The sequence below is a fragment of the Melanostigma gelatinosum genome (assembly GCF_949748355.1).
Source record: "Melanostigma gelatinosum genome assembly, chromosome: 21".
Taxonomy (NCBI): Eukaryota; Metazoa; Chordata; class Actinopteri; order Perciformes; family Zoarcidae; genus Melanostigma; species Melanostigma gelatinosum.
The window spans coordinates 2,127,703-2,133,702 of NC_136654.1; positions in this window are offsets into that span (position 1 = coordinate 2,127,703).

The window sequence follows — 6,000 nt, forward strand, 5'->3', positions numbered from 1 at the left end:
CGAATTGTCACAGCGACGGATCCACCTTGAAATGATTCTTTTTCACACTTCCCTTTGAAAGTGAATCCATATCCTCAGAGGTTGCAGCAGGTCTCGGGAGGCCGGGTCGGTAGCTCCTCGCTGCCTGGCTCTGATGTGCTTTCTGGCACAGACACTCGATCATATGAAATAAAACACCTTTTTTTTTCGTCCTCCCACTCACATGATACTCACACTGAACAATTTATAATGATGCATCAAACACCATGTGTAAGGCAGCAGAACAGGGTGACAGGTGTGCAATAGGTAGAACACTGAGCTGGGCCTCATCACCACAGCATAGCAGCAATCCTTTCCCCTTTGACACCACCGATCACCTCTGAAGGCTGTAAATAATGTGCGAGCACGTGTGCTGTAGTTACAGAAGGACTACTGAACGGACCGACGCAAAAAAGGCTTCACAATGACTACAAAGAGAAGCAGAATGACCAAAAAGAGACATAAAACAACCGCAAATCAAAAAGAAAGCATCCAGAATGAGATAGAAGACAGCCACAGAGAGACGCACAATGACGCAACATCACGTTTGTTGTCATTTTGTGTCTCTGGCTCAGGTTGTCTTGTTCCTGTGTGAAGGGGTGAGACATTGCTTTTGTTATTAATTGTAAAAACTTGGGCAAAAATGCACGAGTAAGATGTGAGTCAGTGAAAATGTACTCAGTTTAAATGTTACTAAATTGTATTTTCAAAAAGGGGGAGTTAGAGGTGGAGTGGGGGGGACATCACACTCTTCACTGAAGGTAGAACTACCTGTAACTGTATATGTCACTGCTGGAGGATCAACCATGAGCATTTCAGCTCTACCCACAATGCACCTGTTGGGCATTTGGGTCACTTGGGTCACTTAGCGTGCTCAAAGGCACCACCCTTTAAATCAGTGATTGATGAAGAGAGATGCAACCTTTTTTAAACCGATGGCAAGGCACAACAACGATAATCTTAACCATAACCCATGATGGTATCATCCTTCATTTTATTGCATTGTTGTGCATGTTGTGCACTGATCACAAAACTGAAAAGTCCGAACCCGTGCAAGACCGAAGCCCTTGCAGCCCTGACACTCGGCCACAGAATCCTTTGTAAAAAAACATTAAAAAAAGTAATAATACAAAGTTATTAGAGACACAAAGACAAACTAAATATTGTGTTGCAGTACAAGAGTAAATGTAATTTCTGACGGTGGCAGAGCAGCTGTTGGCCGTGACGGTCCCGTGCAGGGGTGTGTGTGTGTGTGTGTGTGTGTGTGTGTGTGTGGGGGGGGGAGTGTGAGTGATGTCAGCCTGTCAGCTCACAGGGCCTCATGCTCCCTGGAAACAACATCTTTATAATGTTGTTGTGAAACTCAGCTTGTACTGTCAGCACCCCCCCCCCCCCCCCTTTGGCAGGTGTAATGAAGCTAATGTCCTGTCATTTATAGCCAGCCCTCCATCACTCCACCGCTCCGTGGGCCCACAGGAGGGGATTGGATATAGGAGCAGCAGCGTTTTGTTTGTCCTGCCATGTGTGAGTGTGAGTGTGTGTGTGTGTGTGTAAGAGTCAGCCTGTGAGTGCAACTATTCTTCTATATGTGTCATCTGAATGATGTGTGGCATGGCAGTCAAAAACCAATGCTCTGCTATGAGGAAGGATGCTTCTTCCAGTCCAGACAACTTATCACCAGTTTTTCTACAGCAGACAAAAGAACCACTTCTCACTTCTTTTCCTTAAAGGGTTAGTTCACCTAAATTGCAAAGAAAATATATTCTCACTTAATCTATATAACAGACAATTCTGCCAAAACTTTGAATGCCTCTGTAGCCTAATCTAAATACCACTGGTGATCATTTGTAGTTGTAGGAACAGTGATTGGTCCAGCTTTGAATCACGGGATGTTTTTTCCGTCAGCCCTGTCACATGAGTATCGATATTTGCATTCTTCCCTCTCAGAAGTTCCTCTGGTCAGACACAACCTGTTTTCACAGTAACACAGCTCCAGCTCCAGCTAAGTATTGATCTGTGAGATCTTTTGGAGCACTTTGCTGATGCCTGGAGATTACGGCCCCTTTCACAGGACTGGGGGGGGGGGGGGGGGGGGGGGGGTTGCATTACAGCAGGCCGTGAGAGGAGAGCAAGAGGCAGAGCCACTGATCTTCCTTTTGCTTGTCCCCCGATATCAATTTTCCTGGTATATCTTTTTCACAGCTCATAAAAGTGGGTGGTGTGTAACCAGAGAAATCCATTTGCTGCCTTTAATTGACCACGTAGAATGCGAAGGGCCATTCCAGACAGCACTAAACTTTGAATGTCCTCCCGCTACTTGTTAACTTTGCATCTGGTTGTGTAGTGATTTATCCAATTGCAATAATGAGACCTCTGGGAATGTGTCTGTTGCACATGGCGAAATGTCTCAAGTAACACATTCATGTCCGTAAGCCGGCGATGGGATGCCGTGTGCCGCGATCAAATATACAATCAAGAAAGTGAAAAGCACGCCTGTGAAAACTCTCTGCCCTCATTCCACCCACCCTTCAGTTCTGCACACATGCATCCACGCACGAACACGCCCCCCCGTGCGAGCTCCAACCCGACCATTTGTCAAGGACGGCAGAGGTTTCCCATTAACGAAGCATTAGTCCCTCCTCACACATGCCTCTCTCCTCCACCAACCCTTCCTTTGTCTTCATTAGGCCCCCCCCCCCCCCCACGACAAGCTCCCACCATGACTCAAAGTGGGCCATTACCGGGCCCCAGAACACCACAGGGCTCCGCGTCGGGCACTAATAGCTATCTCCAGCCTCACAGCTCCCCCTGCACTCCACTGGAGGCCAGGAGGTGGATGTGGAGTTTAGTACAGTAGATAGTAGGATGAGGTTGTTAAGTTGTCTCATAAATGCCTTTTATATGTCGCGATCCACACGTCAGCGCCTCCCTGTCCCGTTGTGAGCACTCTAGCCTCCAGCAGCGTGGGGAGGCTGGCCAATTTGGTCGCTGTCTTGTCAGAGACAGAAAGAGAGGAGAGGGAACGCACCGCTGTATGAAGCAGTTCATGCACTGCGACGGTGCATTCAGATCGTCAAGGACGCAGCTGTGATACGGCTCTGCAAAGCAGCTTATGAACGGACATGTTTTCATCCTCTACGCACTGATGCATCCACTAATCACAACAGCGTGACCTGCTTCTCCTTCTCCTTCGCCCGGAGCTTCTTTGAGCTCTCGATCCTCGTCAACACAACTGGCATACAGCCTGTATATAGTCGGCGTGCACTCCAGTCTCTTTCACAAACAAGCAACAGGTTCGTTGGAGATGAACTGCGCCTGTCGTGGAAAATGAGTTCAAAGCAGAGTTTTCAGCAGCCTTCAAAGAACACGCAGGAAGTCAAAGGAACGGTTAGATCTGCAGGCTCGGTGTAGTTTACAGACCTTGTTCGGATTTATTCATATGCCTTTATGAATATATATCGATGTGGAAATGTGCGTGTATCTGCATTGTACGCTCTAAAAACTGCAGCCGCAGTTATTGTTGACCACGTGTGCGTGAGGTCAGCGCAAGTCGGACACAAATGGAACTGGCACGTGAGCGACTCTGCGCAGTGCTGGCTCATCTCAAGCGTGCCGAATGACTTGATGAGTTGTCGCTCGTGTAAAACTACCACAACAACTAGCATGACTAGGACAAAATCTGTGAGACTTTAAAACTCGTACAAAATGAAAGCGACTGTCTTCATGAACCCCTTTCAAGCATCTTCCTCAAGCGACCTCTTGTCCCCGTCAGCATCCCATCCAGCAGCCAGCGTTTCCTCGAACCGTGGCCGGGATCTTTCTGTATCCTCTCAGACGACGGTTGTCAAGATATCTCACAAAAGTAATTTCTCATTTTTTGAGCGTTATGAAAATAATCGCTTATTATACTTCGTTGAAGTTAATTCCGTTTGTTACGTAAAGCTGTGTGTGTGTGTTTGAGGGGTGATGGTGGTGGTGGTGGTGATGGTGGCGGTGGTGGCGGTGGTGGTGGTGATGGTGGTGATGGTGGCGGTGGCGGTTGGGGTCGTGCAGCAGTGACAACGCTATTATTGACTGTGACGCTGCCATACAGCAGGATGACAGCTTGAGTGATGCTGCGCTGTCAACACACTGTCCCGTTGAGAGAGATGCAGTGGAGGAGAAACCAGAGAAACTCGACTTACATTCAGTGTTATTACTATGTGAGGAAGTCATCCATGCTTTAAGGCCAACATGTACTGCGTAGTGTCAAGTAGTGCGTAGTGTCAAGCCATGGAAGACCCATGAGGATGGTGTTCATTGGCTGTCGTTTGCTGTTCGTCTCCTGCTTCCAAACAAACGTCAAAGTTGGTGTCTTTCAACCACGATCTTTGTTCCCAAACCTCAACAACGTGGTTATCATACTAACCTTAACCAAGTCCTCAATTTTGACCCATTAGTCTCAGTAAGCGTTAGGTTCGAGGACCTCTCCGAACTGTGGGAGATGCGCCCGTGGTCCAGCCGGCTCCAATTACAATCAAAAGTATTTAATACTACAGAAGCTAAAACAATTGCAAAGTGAAGTTCACTATTTACAGAATCTATAGAAATATTTACAGTATCGATATAGAAATATGATTCGCGAAAAAGAGGGCATACACATCACAGCCAGGAAGCGTGTTACCTGCGGGATGGAATGAGATGAACTGAACGAATTCTTTCCTAGAATTTCCTTTCGTAAAAGTCACAAAATGTCTGTTCTCTGTTCCAATTGGCTTAAATGCAGCTGACTGCACCTCCTGGCTTCAGTCAGCTGACCGCCCTCGATGTAAGAAACATGAAATGAAAATCAGTAATGTCAAATGTCCATGTGCAGCTCTGGCCTGGTTAGCGCGTCTGCCTTCATCGTCTCCTCTCCTTCTGTGCCGTTTTGTCCGCCTACGTGTAATTGTGTGTAGATTTGGAGTCGGATCAGTGGTCGTCAATGACCCGTCTGTGCAGCGGTGGCTACTGGAGCAAAGCGCACCTCCTGCCAGTGACTGAAGTTCAGCAGCCGCTCTCTCATCATTTCTGCTGTGCATTAAAACGGAGTCTCCCCTCTGCACATCGGCATGCGGCGGAGACTTTACTGGCACAACCTTCCCGATCACGCAGCTTTGTGAAGGTTTCTCCTTCATGTCAGCCACAAAAAAAGAATCTTGAAATCGAATGGATGTAGAATGTCGTCTGGCTTTTGTATGACTGATGGAAAACTAACAAACATCTAACCGTGAAATAAAGCTCACCTTAGATCTTTGATTGAATTCCCTATATCTGGTGTTGCTGTTTGCAGGTGGCCATTGTATGTCGCATGCATTTAATCAATCAGACAGCTGCAGAGTCGGTGTGGATTGAATGGATGGATGCTTCAATAGCACTCACGTCTCTCTTTTGATGTGGATTCCCAGTGAGGCTCAGAATGACAGCATCATTATCACCGAAGCTTTATACGAGCTACAGCCTCTAATTGGACCATCGGGCAAACCAGTCGTGAGTGACAGCCCTTAATGTGCTTTGTCTTTGTGTTGGGACACACCTCCATTGCCAAGATCCATGGTGGAAAATCGCATGAGTTATGACGTGCGTTTGGTTGGAAAAATCACGCTTCCTTATAAATAGATACCGTTTACAGGCCACTGTATTATATTACGCAGAGTATTGTTTAATCGCGCTTATCGTTAATAAATGAAGTAGCTATTTTTCATCACATTGTATCAATTGACCATGTCTATGTCACGCAAACTCCACCAATAACACTTCATACTTGCGATGTAAAGTGTGACGTAATGTTAGTGAGTTTGCTGACATTAGCTGCTGTGCCAATATCGTGTGCAAACTAATGTTACCGTTAGCATAAAACAGCAGGAAAACAAATGCTAAAAAGTTAAAGCCTAATGTTAGCATTTCGTTAGTTTACTTACGCTGTAGGACAGCTAGCTAACATATCAAACTCATAACGTGAGC